The 14835-nt window shown below is 39.0% G+C and overlaps 1 pseudogene; it reads right to left on the reverse strand.

Annotated features, from left to right (window-relative positions):
* Positions 1-11264: 11264 nt before the first annotated feature.
* On the reverse strand, positions 11265-12517 carry LOC101694216 (annotated as a pseudogene).
* Positions 12518-14835: the final 2318 nt, after the last annotated feature.

A 14835-nucleotide genomic window follows, 5' to 3' on the forward strand; every position in this document is an offset into this window, starting at 1 on the left:
ATTGGTGTTAATTCTTCTTGGAATGTTTGGTGTAATTCGACAGTAAAGCCATCTAATCCTATACTTTTCTTTGTTGGGATATTTTGTTTTGTTACTGATTCAGTGTCCTTACTAGTAATTGGCCTGTTCAGCTTTTCCATTTCTTCAAGATTCAGTCTTAGTATCTTGTATCTTTTTAGGAACATATCCATTTCTTCTAGGTTGTCCAATTTTTTGGCATAAAATTTTTCTTAGTAATCTCTTGTGATCCTTTGTATTTTTTGTAGTACCAAATTGGATTGATTGCCAGTTAAGAGAAACATTTCAACATTCTCTATAGGGTTTAAACAAGACCCATAATTTTATAACATAATATTGTAAATGTCCTGGAGGCAATCTAGAAATATTTTTCATACGTAGGACAAGAAAAATCTTAACTCCCAAAAGATAAACAGGAAATGCCAATTCTGAGATTACACAGATGTCAAGATTATACAACAAAGACTTAAAAAATAGCTCTTATAAAAATGCTTTATGAACTAAGGACAAACTCTCTTGAAATGAATAAAAAGTAGAAATTCTTAGCAAAAACATAGATAGAAAGAAGATTCTCATGAAAATTTAAGAACTAAAAAAACGATTATCTCTAAAATCACTGGGTAGGGTCAGAAATAGAATGGAGATGGAAGAGAAGAATCCGCGAACTTGAAGATAATAGAAATTCTTCAGGCTAAACAACAGAGAGAGAAAAGTTTGGCAAAAAAATAAGCTGAGCTGCAGGGTCCTGTGGGAAAGTACTAAAAAGTCTAACATTCGTATCTTTGGAGTCCCAAAAGGAGAATGAATGTAGTGCTGAAACAACGTGTGAAAAAATATTGGCTGAAAACTACCCAAATTCAGTGAATGATAGAAACTTAAAAATTCAAGAAGTTCAGTAAATCCCAAGCAGGATAATTCAATGAAACTTACACCCAAACTCATCAGAATCAAACTACTGAAAACTAAAGACAAAGAAAAAAGCCTTGAAAGCAACCAGAGAAAACCAATGCATTACTTAGAAAGAATGCTAACTTGAATGACAGCAGATTTCTTTTCAGAAATTGTAGATGCCAGAAGGAAGTGGGTAAATATTTCTTAGGCACTAAAAAGAGTGTCAACTCAGAAATCTGTACCCAGTGAAAATATATTCAAGAACGAAGGTGAAGTGAAGACATTTTTTGTTGAAGGAAAAGTAAGAGAATTTGTGGTTAGCAGACCTGATTTGAAAGTATTGCTAAAGGAAGTTCTTCAGAAATTAGGAAAATGACCTTTAGGAAGAAATTTGGAATATCAAGAGTGAAGGAAGAATAACCAAAATGGTAAATGTCTGAGTAAATATAATAGACTATTTGTCTCTTGAGTTCTTTAAAGTATACCGGACAGCTGAAAACAAACAAAAAACAAGTAACATTGTCTAATGAGGATTTTGATGTATATAGATAGAACTACCTAACAGCTACAAAATAAAGGGAGGAGTAAAGGGTTTATATGCTGATCAGGTTTCTGTATTTAACTGAAGTGGTAATATTAAGCCTAAATAGACTATGAAAACAATCAAGCAAATAAATAAACAAGTAAATATCCTGAGACAAGAAATTTGTCTGATGAATTCAAGTAAATAAGACATTAAATTGTACCAAGGGTCATGTTTGCTTCTTCCTCATCTGAGAAAGATTCTAAATGGAGATTTTGCCTCATGACCCAGCCCTTTCCCACATAGCCACATGTAAACAATCACCAAATCCTTCTTACTTCTTTCAAATCTCAAATATTTCTCTCCATTCTGTTAGGGTCTTCATAGTCCAGGGCTCGTTCGTTCTTTCTTTCTTTCTTTCTTTCTTTCTTTCTTTCTTTCTTTCCTTCCTTCCTTCCTTCCTTCCTTTCTTTCCTTCCTTCCTTCCTTCCTTCTAGATTTATTTATTTATTTGAGAGAGAGAGAAAGAGAAAAAGAAGCAGGGGAGAGAGGTAGAAAAAGGGACTCTCAAGCAGACCCCCCCACTGAGTCCAGACCCTGACAAGGTGCTTGAACTCATGACCCTGAGATGAAGACCTGAGCTGAAATCAAAAGTTGGACACTTAGGGGCACCAGGGTGACTCCGTTGGTTAAGCATCTGTCTTCAGCTCAGGTCATAATCCCAGAGTGCCGGGGTCAAGTGCAACATCAAGCTCCCTGATCATTGTCTTTGCCCTGCTCATGTTCTCTCTGTCATTCACTCACTCTCTCAAATAAATTTTAAAAATCATTTAAAAAATAAATAGAGTCGAATGCTTAACTGACTGAGCCACTTATGTGCCTCTGGGGCATCATTTCTTATCTATATACCTATATATCTATTTCCCCCAGAAATGGTCTCCCTAATTCTAGTTTTGCCTCCTGCTTTTTTCTTCATCCCACTCCAATTACCTAAATTCAAATATTTTTATGTATTTCTGCTTATAACATCAATTACTCCCTCAATGCTTTTAAAATAGTGAATCCTTTAGCCTGTTCCAAGGCTTTTAATAGTATGCCTCCTGATCATCTCTCTACTCTCCTTTCTTGCCACGCTAATTTCTCCCCCTAACTATATTCTCTAGACCGGCATAGTAAACATTTTAGGTTTTGAGGGCCATATGTTCTCTTTTGCAACTACTTAACTCTGCAGCCACAGATAGTATGTAAATCAATAGGTAGAATTACTTGCAAATAAAACTTTAATTACAAAAACAAGCACCTGGCTGGATTTGGCCATGGGCCGTTATGTGGTGACCCCTGCTTTAGACAACTGAACTACCTACAAATCTGGGGACATGGCATTTTCTTTTATCTCTCGAGTACTCCACAATGTGTTGTCTGTTGGGAATGTCTCTTTCCTTTGTCTGGCTACTTTCAGTTCATTACCAGGTATCAACCTGGATGCTATTTCTTCAAACTTTCCTTAGACTCCCTATCCCTCTACCTCCATCATTGCACTTACCACACTAATATATTTACCTACCGATATGCTTCCCTGTTTACTTGCCTGTCTTCTCCCACTTTTGTATAAGCTTCTGGAGGACAGAAACTACGTTCTGTCCACATTTTAATCCTTAATGCCTAGCAGAGTACTTGGCGCATATAAGCACTTGATGAAACTGTCAGTTTTTCCATTGAATGAAGGAAAAGACCATAGCCCTCTGGCTGACCCAGACCCTGTATAAACCTTCAGGCTGGGAAAATACTGCCTAACTAGACAGTTGTATCTCAATAGAAGCTGTGATCTGTTTTGGGCAAGCCATCCCTTTCCTTTGGCCTGGATGCTTCTTCCAGGACCAACCACTGTATCTCCTCTCAGGCAGCACCCATCCCATCTACCAGGCAACTCAGAGTTGTCTGACCCCACTTTCGGCAAGCATTCTCAGCCACTGATTTTAAAAATACACCCCGAGGGGGAAATTGCTACATATCTTTCCAAAGGCTGTTGTAGATGCCAAGGCAGTGGACAATGAACGATTTGTGGTTAAGGGTGGTGCCACCACCATTCAGCCAAGCATCCTGGGGACTCTCTCTGCCTGTTCAATGTCCTCCCTTTCCAGCCCATCACCAATAGAGTGGGAAAAAAGCAACTTTCTCTGACAAGCCTTCAGGTAATTAAGTACTAGAAGGATCAACCATGTGTCCTGTTCTCAACTAGGGTTAAATGTCAGGTAAAGACACAGCCCTTCCTGTGGGACCTAACCATCTATTTTAAAAAATAATTCAGGCTGGGGAACCTGGGTGGCTCAGTTGGTTAAGCGACTGCCTTCAGCTCAGGTCATGGTCCTGGAGTCCTGGGATCGAGTGCCACACCGGACTCCCTGCTCGGCAGGGAGTCTGCTTCTCCCGCTGATCTTTCTCCTCTCATTCTCTCTCTCTCTCTCTCAAATAAATAAATAAAATCATAAAAAAATAATTCAGGCATGTTTGAACCATTTAGAGGTTAGTAACATGCATTTATTTATTTACTCATTCAACCTAATGCCAGGCACTGTGGGATGCAAAGTCACAAAGACAAAAAGTTCACTCAAGGATATTCTCAGTCAACTAAAATATCCAGGAGGAATATATAATGTGAGAAGGTTTTAGAGTTAAAGGTATCAAAAGCTAAAGTTGTCAGAGAAAGTTCCATCAAGGACGTGGAACTTCAACTGGTTTTGAAGAAGGTATGGGGTACAGATTTATGAATGGAGAGAGAAAAGAATTTCAGAAGAGATGACATGGCCAGAGGTGAGGAGGAAAACCAAGTGTGGAGAGAGGGGAGGAGAGGTCAGGAGTGGGAGATAAGGATAGAGAGAAAATGAAATATTGTAGTGGGAGACCTTGAAAACTGGACATTTAACCCCAAGCGTCAGGGGATAATATCCTTCTTCTTTTCTTTAACTGAGTTTTAGTTCACATACCCTAAAACTCACCCTTTTACAGTATAAAACTCAGTGGTTTTTAGTATAGTCACAAAGTTAGGCAATGATCATCATGATCTAATTCCAGAAAGACAATATCCTTTTGAATATTTCTGAACAGAGAATTCATGGATAAATCTGTGTTTCAAGCAGTGTACCCCAGCTACAGGGGCAGAAATGATTATGTGGAAAGAAACTGGATGTGGAAACAAGCTAAGAGGTTCAGAGGCTTGGAGACCTAAACCAGAATAGGTCATAGGCCACCTCCTGTCTATGATCTCGCTTCATCCATGATAGTGAGGTTTATGGAAGGATAATTTATTGAGATAATAATCTATGTCTTTCTCTCATATTTTCCCTCCCTTGTTCCAAGAAGATAGCAGACATTTGTGTTTCTTAACCTAAGCAGTTTCCAGGAGCTAGACTAAAAGCTAGTTGCCCGTGGACAGCCACCCTTCCTGACTCTGTTTTAGGAGTTCTGAAGTCAATATTGGGATTGTGTTGGGGGAGGAGAGAAAAGAGACCCTTTGGGGGCAGTGGGAGCTGAAGATGAGGGAGCAGAGAGGGAGACTCCCCCCAGATTTTGAGGGGATTTCTGGTTCTGAGAGGCGGGGGGTGGTGACAGCATGCTTGACCCCATGCCCCAGGTCCCAGAGCTTCAGGGCTGAAACCCTCAGAAAAGACTCCTGTGCCCAAGTGTGGTACAGTAAGTTTATCAATTTTGGCAAGATGAACTAAAGACCAGAAGAGCTCTCTCCTAAGTGTTCCATTCAACAAAAATGCCCATTCTAGGAGATGAGGAGCCCCAGCGATAATGGAGACTGCATTAACCACCATTTTGGCAGGTTCAGTTTCACACTTGAAGAAGTTGAAGCACTGGAGACCTTTTTGAGAGGTCGTACAACATAGGGGTTACTCCTCCAGATTCTAGGAACAAACTGTCTGGGACTGAACCCATAAGATGGGCACATAAGGAAAGCTATGTAGGTGTTGAGTTATTATTATTTAATAAGAGGAAAACAAATAAAGGCAAACTATTGGGTGGAAATAAGTGTGGGGAAAATAGAAGGAATGAAGAATTTTAAAAGGCAATATTAAGGATGAAATACTTAAGGTAGATAACCATTTAGACACAAAGAAGAAAGGACAGTAAAATTAAAATGAATGAAGATCAATAGAGATAGAGAAATAGATTATTAGATTGATAGATATGAAATAAAAAGAGATTGAGAAATTAATACATAGTAAGAACATCACAAAGGTAGAACAATGGTGGCAAAGAGTATATATAATATACTCTTATTATATACATAATATATATAACTGAGAAAGTTATATAATTGAGAAAGATCAACTAATATGGTAGATGATAACTCAGAATGAAATATAGGAAATAGCATCCGATGCAACATGGAGAAAAGAGGGGACATAAAGGAAAGACTCAAGGGAGGTGGTGAGGACTTAGTCACAATGGATTGAATGACTCCCAGTCTGTGAGACAGAGGGGCCTACTGTACCCCTGCCTAACCCTGCCCCACCAACCCCCTCCCACACAGCTCAGCTCCATATTCTCTGACTTCCAAACCATGTTCCTCCAACTGAGGACTCCCTGTTCTCTGTTCTGCACAGTTCAGAAGTAATTTTCTTTTGTCTCGTTTTCTAAGAGCTTTGTGTATGCAATTCTTGTCTCCATTCCAAAAGACTGTTTACCACTCTCTCCACTTTCGTGGTATCTCACTCAGTATGTAGAGGAGAGAAAAATATGTGGAAGACTAGTCCCAGTATAGAAGTGGGAATAGTAAGGCTACCAGTATCACCACCCTGTAGGACATCGCCCATCACCCCTGGAAAGTTCATCTCTAAAAACAACCTGGAGGGGAGTGCCTGGGTGGCTCGGTGGGTTAAGCCTCTGCCTTCAGCTCAGGTCATGATCTCAGGACCCTGGGATCCAGTCCCGCATCGGGCCCTCTGCTCGGCAGGGAGCCTGCTTCCTCCTCTCTCTCTCTCTCTCTCTGCCTGTCTCTCTACCTACTTGTGATCTCTCTCTGTCAAATAAATAAATAAAGTCTTTTTTTAAAAAATAAAATAAATAAATAAATAAACAAACAAACCTGAGGGGAACTTGTCTAGCTTGCCACAGCACAATAAAAATTTATGTAGTATGTAATGATCGTTTCCCCTCATACTTCTCAAAGGTCCAGACATCTGTAACTCAATATTTTCCTATAAATAATTGGTTTCCCTACATAATTGTGAGCTCCCCGAGGTCAGAGATTATATGGGAAAAGCTTCAGAAATGCTACAGAATGAGCAAGGGCTTCTGTTCTCTTTATGCCACTCCCAAGCATCTGAAAATTTCTACCATTGTAGTTGATGTGCTCGGTCCTAAGGACAGAAACTGTATCATCAGGAGAAGGGAACTTTGGCATAAGAAAAGAGATCTATGAAGCTCTGTTTACACAGGTCCTGAATATAGGACAGGGCCTTGTAAGGATCCAGAGAGAGTTCTGGTCATTTTGGCCAAATGAAACTCCCCCAGACTGATCTAAACCTGTTCCTTTCCTCCTAGACAAGAGGAAGGAAAAGTCCCATTTGTAACCACGGAGAAATAAAAGTCTTCCTCAGTGATTATATACAATTTACAGCAGAGTGTTTCATCTGCTGTCCGGGAGCCTGTAATAGCTGGAGTTGCCCTTGTTCCTCTTCCTCCCTGAGGGCCAGAGCTGAGAAGTGCCCTGTGATTATGGGTCAGGGCATGGCATCTCTATGCCAAACTCGCTCAGCCTGGTTTGCTATTGTGTGCGTGCGTGCGTGTGTGTGTGTGTCTGTCTGTCTGCTTCCAGAACACAATTTTCCCACCGCCCTGCATGGTTTTTCAGTTCATAAATAATGAGTTAAGATGTCTTTGCCATCTCACCCATACTTACTGGAAGGGAGGCAGGGAAAAGGAAGGGAGGAGATTAGAATCACTCCCTGACCCTACAGCTTCACGGTGGATTGGGAACTCCAGTATCAACAAAGCAGAAAGACTGAAGTGAGTTGGGCTGAAATGTACTGATGTTTACAGTACAGGTGATGAGAACCTGAGAGCAACAGACTTCCTAGATTGTGAAGGCGAATGATGCCTCATGAGATAGCTTGTGACTGGTACTCTCTCTAAGTTTTGGAACACAGAAGCCTTGAGGAGAGTGGTATGCAATAAAATATTAGAAACCTTAAGTCTGGGTTGCAAACTTTTTCTATAAAGGGCCAAACAGTAAATATTTCAGGCTTCATATGCTATATAGTTTCTCTTACAACTTCTTAGGTCTGTAGTGAAAAAGCAGACCTAGACCATATGTAAACAAACTGGCATGGGTATGTCTCAATAAAACTTTATTTACAGGGACACCTAGGCGGCTCAGTTGGTTGAGGGACCAACTTCTGGTTTTGGCTCAAGTCATGATCTCTCGGTGGTGAGATCGAGCCCGAGTCGGGCGCTGTGCTCAGTGCAGAGGCTGCTTCAGATTTTCTCTCCCCTTCCTGTTCACACACTCTCTCACTTTCTCTCTCTCAAAAAATAAATAAATAAAATATTAAAGCAAAAACAAAAACAAACAAACAAAAAAAACCTTTATTTACAAAAATAGCAGATGGTTAGAATTAGCCAGTAGGAGGTAGTTTGCTTAACTCCTGCACTGAGTGTTTTAATAGTCTGAGGATCTGTTTTTGAAAAATCTTGATACTTTTAGAGTAAAGACTAGAAGACAGAAAGGATGGAGAAGGAAAGGAAGAAAACGAAGAGGTAATGAATGGGTAATAACTGTCTTTGGAATAAAAACAACTTGGAGGGGTGCCTAGGTGGCTCGGTGGGTTAAGCCTCTGCCTTCGGCTCGGGTCATGATCTCAGGGTCCTGGGATCGAGCCCCACATCGGGCTCACTGCCCCGCAGGGAGCCTGGTTCCCCCTCTCTCTCTGGTGCCTCCCTGCCTACTTGTGATTTCTCTCTCTCTCTCTCTGTCAAATAAATAAATAAAATCTTTTAAAAAAATAAAAAATAAATAAAATTTAAGAAAAAACAACTTGGAGCATCTGGACTTACAGGTTGGGTACAAAGGAAGTACAATCCCAGTTTGAGTCATTTGTGGGTGAAATTTTGGACATCTTTAAGTGGGGGTTTGAGTACTTGCAAGGAAAGCAGTTGTGATGAAGTACTGAGGAGTAGAATCTGGGTTCTTTTCTTTCTTTTTTTTTTTTTTAAGATTTTTATTTATTTATTTGTAAGGGAGAGAGGAGCGAGAGTGAGCACAGGCAGACAGAGTGACAGGCAGAGGCAGAGGGAGAAGCAGGCTCCCTGCCAAGCAAGGAGCCCGATGTGGGACTCGATCCCAGGACGCTGGGATCATGACCTGAGCTGAAGGCAGCTGCTTAACCAACTGAGCCACCCAGGCGTCCCTAGAATCTGGTTCTAACATGAGAGAACTATCTCTCTGTATTACTTATCTATTTCTGTATAGCAAATTAACCCCAAACCTAGTGACTTAAAGATAAGTGTTTGTTATCTCTCATCGTTTCTATTGGTCGGGAAGTCAAAAATGGCTTGGCCAGCTGTTTTGGCTCATGGTTTTTCATAAAATAAAGACAGGTCAGTTAGAACTGCCATTATCTGAAGGCTTGACTGTAACTGAAGGATCTGCTTACTCACCGCCTGGTGAGTTGGTGTGGGCTGTTGGTGAGGGACCTCCGATCTCCACAGAGATATTTGAGTGTTCTCACAACATGGCGCTGGCTTCCTGCAGAGTAAGTAAACCAAGAGGCCAAGACAGAAGCTGCAGTATTTGTATGACCCAGGATCAGAAGTCGCACACCATCTCATCTACCATATGTCAGTGGTCACAATGACCAGCCCTGATTCAGTCTTGGGGAAGGCCAGTGCCGGGTGCAAATACCAGGAGGCAGGAATCAATGGGGTCCTACCTAAAGGCTGACCACCTGCCATCTAATAACAGAGAGAGGTAAAAGATATGTCTATGATTTCAGTCTAGGATCTGCATATTAAGATGGCTTGGGAATTTGTGTTAGTTAGAATGCATCTGGCTAGAGCAAGAGACCAAAGCAAAACATCCCACTTCAAGTTGCTTAAACATTAAGATTGATTTTAAGAAAGAATCTAGAGTCAGAAGTTTTCAGGGTTAGTCAATTCTGTAGCTCAACAACATCAGGTTCTTGTTCAACCTTTCTGTGGTTTTCTTGGCTTTTCCTTCATGGTCACAAGATGGTTGCCACAGCCCACATTACATGTTTACACAGTTGTATGTGAAAGCAGAAAGTAAGGAATATCTATTGGGTAGCCAGCTAGCCCTGCTCGCCACAGAAACTGGTATGACGCTCTGAACTGAGTAATATGCATAGTGTACTTGTAACTTCCCTAGAACCCCAGGCTCTCAGGGATGACTAAGTCCAGTTCCCATGTAGTGCTTGCATCCATTCTGTTGGATCTAGGGAACATTGTCATACACCAAAATTTCCCCTCACTGTGGTAAAATAGCTTGGCTGCCATAAATATGACAGAGGCTTCTGGTCAAAGTGCAGAATTGTAAGAAATGTCAAAAGTTGAGGCCAAGTTATTTGGGGGACAATCCCTGAGCCCCTCACCGGTAGTAGGAACTTTGGAAGCGCTAATGGAGTCTTTTATTAGGGACTGCCTTGGCATGCTCTGATCACCATGTAGATGGCTATCTTTCTTGCCCTTAAAATGAGTTTCAGAAGAGGCACATTCCCCTAAACAACTTTTGCTTGTAACAATAAAACCCAAAATTGAATAACTAAGACCCAGGGATAAAAGTCACCAGGAGAGGGGTGCCTGGGTGGTTTAGTGATTAAGCGTCTGCCTTCAGCTCAGGTCATGATCCCAGGGTCCTGGGATCAAGCCCCACATCAGGCTCCCTGTTTGCTGGGAAGCCTGTTTCTCCCTCTCTCACTCCTGCTTGTGTTCCCTCTCTCATTGTGTCCCTCTCTCTCTGCCAAATAAATAAATAAAATCCTAAAAAAAAAAAAAAAAAAAAGAATCATATAATATGTAATCTTTTCTTATCTGGTTTCTTTCACATAGCATAATGTTTTTGAGGTTCTTCTATCTTATACCATGTATCAGTACTCTGTAACAGTTAATGCAAAAAGTATTCCATCTTGAGAGTATATGCATTTTATTTATGCATTCCCAGTCTAATGGACATTTGCTTGTTTCCATTTTGGGACAACTATGAATGATACTATTATTTATTCATGTATAAATCTTTGTATAGACCTATATTTTCATTTTTCTTTAACTTTTTGAGCATTTTTGCTCAAAACTATTTTTGGAGGCTGCATCATTTTACATTCCCACCAATAGTGTATGAAGGATCCGGTTTTTCCACAATCTTACAAACTCTGGTTTTTGTCTCTTTTTTATTGCAGTCATCCTGGTGGGTGAAAGGATATTTATTTATAGTTTTCATTTGCATTTCCCTCAGGCTAATTATTTTGAGCATCTTTTCATTTGTTTATTGTCTATTCATATATCTTCTTTGGTAATATGTCTATTAAAATATTTTGACCATTTTTTAGTTGGGTTACTTGCCTTCTTATAATTGAGTTGTAGGAGATCGTTATATATTCTGGATATAAGTTCTTTATCAGATACATGATTTGCAAATCAGATACATCAGATACATGATTTTCCCCAGTCTGTTCCTTCTTTGACTTTCTAAAATGACCATAAAATAAAGCACACTTTTAATTTTGATGAAGTCCAATTTGTCCATTCTAAAATTTTTTATTTATTTTATTTACTTTTTTGAAATGGATCAGTTATTTAATTCACAAACTCAACTTGTGAAAGAAAACACAGAGCGGAGGTAGCCCAGAAGCTATCAAAGAGCTTCGATTTTTGGCAGAATTTTAGAGTCCACACTTTCTGATCAACTTTGAGCTGCTCTGTAGTCCCACATTTCTCTTTCTCCATGTGGTAGGAGAAAGAGAACAAAACATCAGTAAGGTGTTTTGGGATTTTCACACAGTTGATATCAGTTTTGGTAGAGGTAACAATGACAGATTTCTGGAGTGTTCCACACAGGATAACTCAATTGAGGGCCAGAGGGCCAGCCACAAGTAGCAAGTCACTGCTCAGATGCGTCAGGAAAACCAGCATCTTGCCTCTGTGGTGCCCAGTGAGGACAGTGATAATGGTGCCAGGAGTGATCCTAGCTTGAAATTTTCTCACACGCTAACTGAAAGGGTTTTTTTGGTTGGTGTTATTGTTATTTTTGTTTTGTTTTGTTTTTAAGATTTTATGTATTTATTTGAAAGAGAGAGCACAGAGGGAGAGGGAGAAACAGACTCCTTGCTGAGGAGAGAGCCTAACATGGGACTCAATCCCAGGACCCTGAAATCATAACCTGAGCCAAAGGCAAGATGTTTAACCAACTGAGTCACCCAGGCAACCTGACTGAAAGGGTTTTGTTTGTTTGTTTGTTTGTTTTTTGTTTTGCCATGGATCAACAACATTTGAGGCACATTTTCAGTAGGATCATACCTAGGCATTTTGTGAAGTTTAACCACTCCGGGACCACCATTCTTGTCACCACCAGCTGGTTTTATGACAGTAGCAACAACCTTCTTCTTTTTCTTATCACCCATAGATTTTGTAACTGAATACTTCCTCTTGTACCTGGCCTTTCTGGAATAGTTAGCTGACCAGGAATACTGGCCAATTCCTTTGACCAGGACAAGGTTTTGGCTACAATGGGACTTCCACCTCTTTGGCCTGGAGGTTACAGTTCTTAACCTTGCCACCAGCATCAGGCTTCCTCCTCCTCTTCTTCTTTTAAAATTTCTTTATTTATTTGAGAGAGCGGGGACAGTATAAGAAGAACGAGCATGAGACTCCTTAAGCAGACACACCGTTAATTATAAAGCCCACTGCAGGGTTCCATCCCACAACCCCGAGATCAGGACCTGAGCCAAAATCAGGAGTTGGTCATATAGCTGACTGAGCTACCCAGGTGTCCCCAGCATCACACTTTTTGGCTTCAAGTTTCTTCTCTTTAATATCCAGCTTCTCAGATTTTTCACCCACCATCTTTCAAGATAAGAAAGAGCCAATTTATCATTTTTTAAAAAGGTTTTATTTATCTATTTGACAGAGGGAGACACAGCAAGAGAGGGAACACAAGTAGGGGGAGTGAGAGAGGGAGAAGCAGGCTTCCCATCAAACAGGAAGTCCAATGAGGAGTTCGATCCCAGGACTCTGGGATCATGACCCAAACCAAAAGCAGACATTTAGCGACTGAGTCTCCCAGGCACCCCAATTTATCATTTTTAAAGTTAATTTTTATGTGTAGTGTGAGGTAAAGACTTAAATGCATGTTCCTAAAAATGGACATCCAGTTCTCTTCAGAACCATTTGTTGAAAATTTAGCTCTTTGCCCCATTGAATACCTTGGCAGTTTAGTCTAAAGTCAACTTACCATAAATGTGCAAGTTTATTTCTGGACTCTCAATTCTGTTCTATTGATCTTCTATCTTTATGCAAAGGTTCTATTGAAAACTTACTAAAAAGTTAGTTTTAATAATCAAGATGGTAAGTTTTAAAATCAAGAAGCCCTCCATTTTGTTCTTTCTCATAAAAATGGCTATTTGGGTTTTTTAATTCATTTTCATATAAATTTTAGAATTTTATTGCCCAATATACAAAAAAAGGGGGAAATTTTTATTGATATTACATTGAATCTGTCTATAAATTTGGGGAAAATTGCCATTTTAATAATATTGAGTATTGTAATCCATGAACATGGACTGTCTGACCATTTATTTAGACCTTCTTAATTTCTTTTAGCAATTTTTAAATTGAAATTCAATTAGCCCAAATATAATACATCATTAGTTTTCTAATCTCCAATGTACAGGTCTTAAACATCTTTAGGTAGATTTATTCCTTGGTATTAAATTCTTTTTGGTGTTATTATAAAAGAAATTATTTTCTTAATTTCATTTTCAAGTTGTTTATTGTTAGTACATAAAAATAAAATTGATTTTAGCATATTGGCATTATAACCAATGACTCTACTTAACTTACTCATTAGTTTTCATAGTTTTTTTGTTTGTTTGTTTTTGTTTGTTTGTTTGTTATTAGTTTCCATAGTTTGTTTTTGTTTGTTTGTTTCATGTTTTTGTTTGTTTGTTTGTTTTGTTTGTTTTACTTCTTGGAACTTTCTATCTATAATATAATATCATCTGCAAATAAAGACCATTTTACCTCTTCCTTTCCAATCTGGTTGCCTTTTACCTTTTCTTGCTTAATTGCACTGGTTAGAACCTCCATACAGTTTTGAATAGAAGTGAGAAAAGAAACAAGTTTGCCTTGTTCCTTAATTTAGGGAGAAAGCTTTCAGCCCTTACTATTAAATATAAGGTTAGCATAGATTTTTTCATAGATGTCCTTCATCAAGTTGAAGAAGTTCCACTTTATCCTTGACTTTCTGAGTTTTTATCAGAAAATTATATTTATTTTAACAAACTTTTATCTGCTTATGTTGAAATAATTATAATCCGTTTTTAGTTTTTTAAATGGTGAATTACACTAATTTTTGAGTGATAAACCAAGGTTGCATTCTTGGGATAAATTCCACACTGTCTTAGAGAGTTACAATTTTTCTGTATTTTTTTTTATTATTCTTGTTCAATTTTATTTCTTTTTTTTTTTTTTTTGGTGTTTCAAGATTCATTGTTTATGCACCACACCCAGTGCTCCATGCAATACGTGCCTTCCTTAATACCCACCACCAGGCTCACCTAACTACCCCACTCCCCTCCCAAACCCTCAGTTTGTTTCTCAGAGTCCACAGCCTCTCATGCTTCATCTCTACCTCTGATTTCCCCCAATTCATTTTTCCTTTCCTTCTCCTAATGTCCTCCATGTTATTCCTTATGCTCCACAAGTAAGTGAAACCAGATGATAAATTGAATCTCTCTGCTTGAATTATTTCACTCAGCATAACCAATTTTTCTATATTTTTATAATTGATTTGCTAAAATTCTCTTAAGAATGTTTGCATCTATATTCATAGATATATTGATCTAAAGTGCTTTTATTTCCATTGTAATGTCTTTATCTGGTTTTGGTAAGTGGTAATGTGTGCTTCATAGAATGAATTTCTTTTTCATCAATTTTCTGCAAGAGTTTGTGGAGAATGGATATTATATCTTCTTTAAATATTTAACAGAATTTACCAGTGGGCCCTCTGGGTCTGAAATTTTCTTCTTGGCAAAGTTTTTAAATTTTAGGTTATTTATTTAGAGCCATTCAGGTTATTTATTTATTTGAGAAAGAGAGAGGGGGAAATTATTTATTTCTACTTGCATGAATTTTGTAACCTGGATCTTTCAAAAAACAGATCC

The sequence above is a fragment of the Mustela putorius genome, unplaced genomic scaffold (genome assembly GCF_011764305.1).
Source record: "Mustela putorius furo isolate JIRA1106 unplaced genomic scaffold, ASM1176430v1.1 tig00003988_pilon_pilon_pilon, whole genome shotgun sequence".
Classification (NCBI taxonomy): domain Eukaryota; kingdom Metazoa; phylum Chordata; class Mammalia; order Carnivora; family Mustelidae; genus Mustela; species Mustela putorius.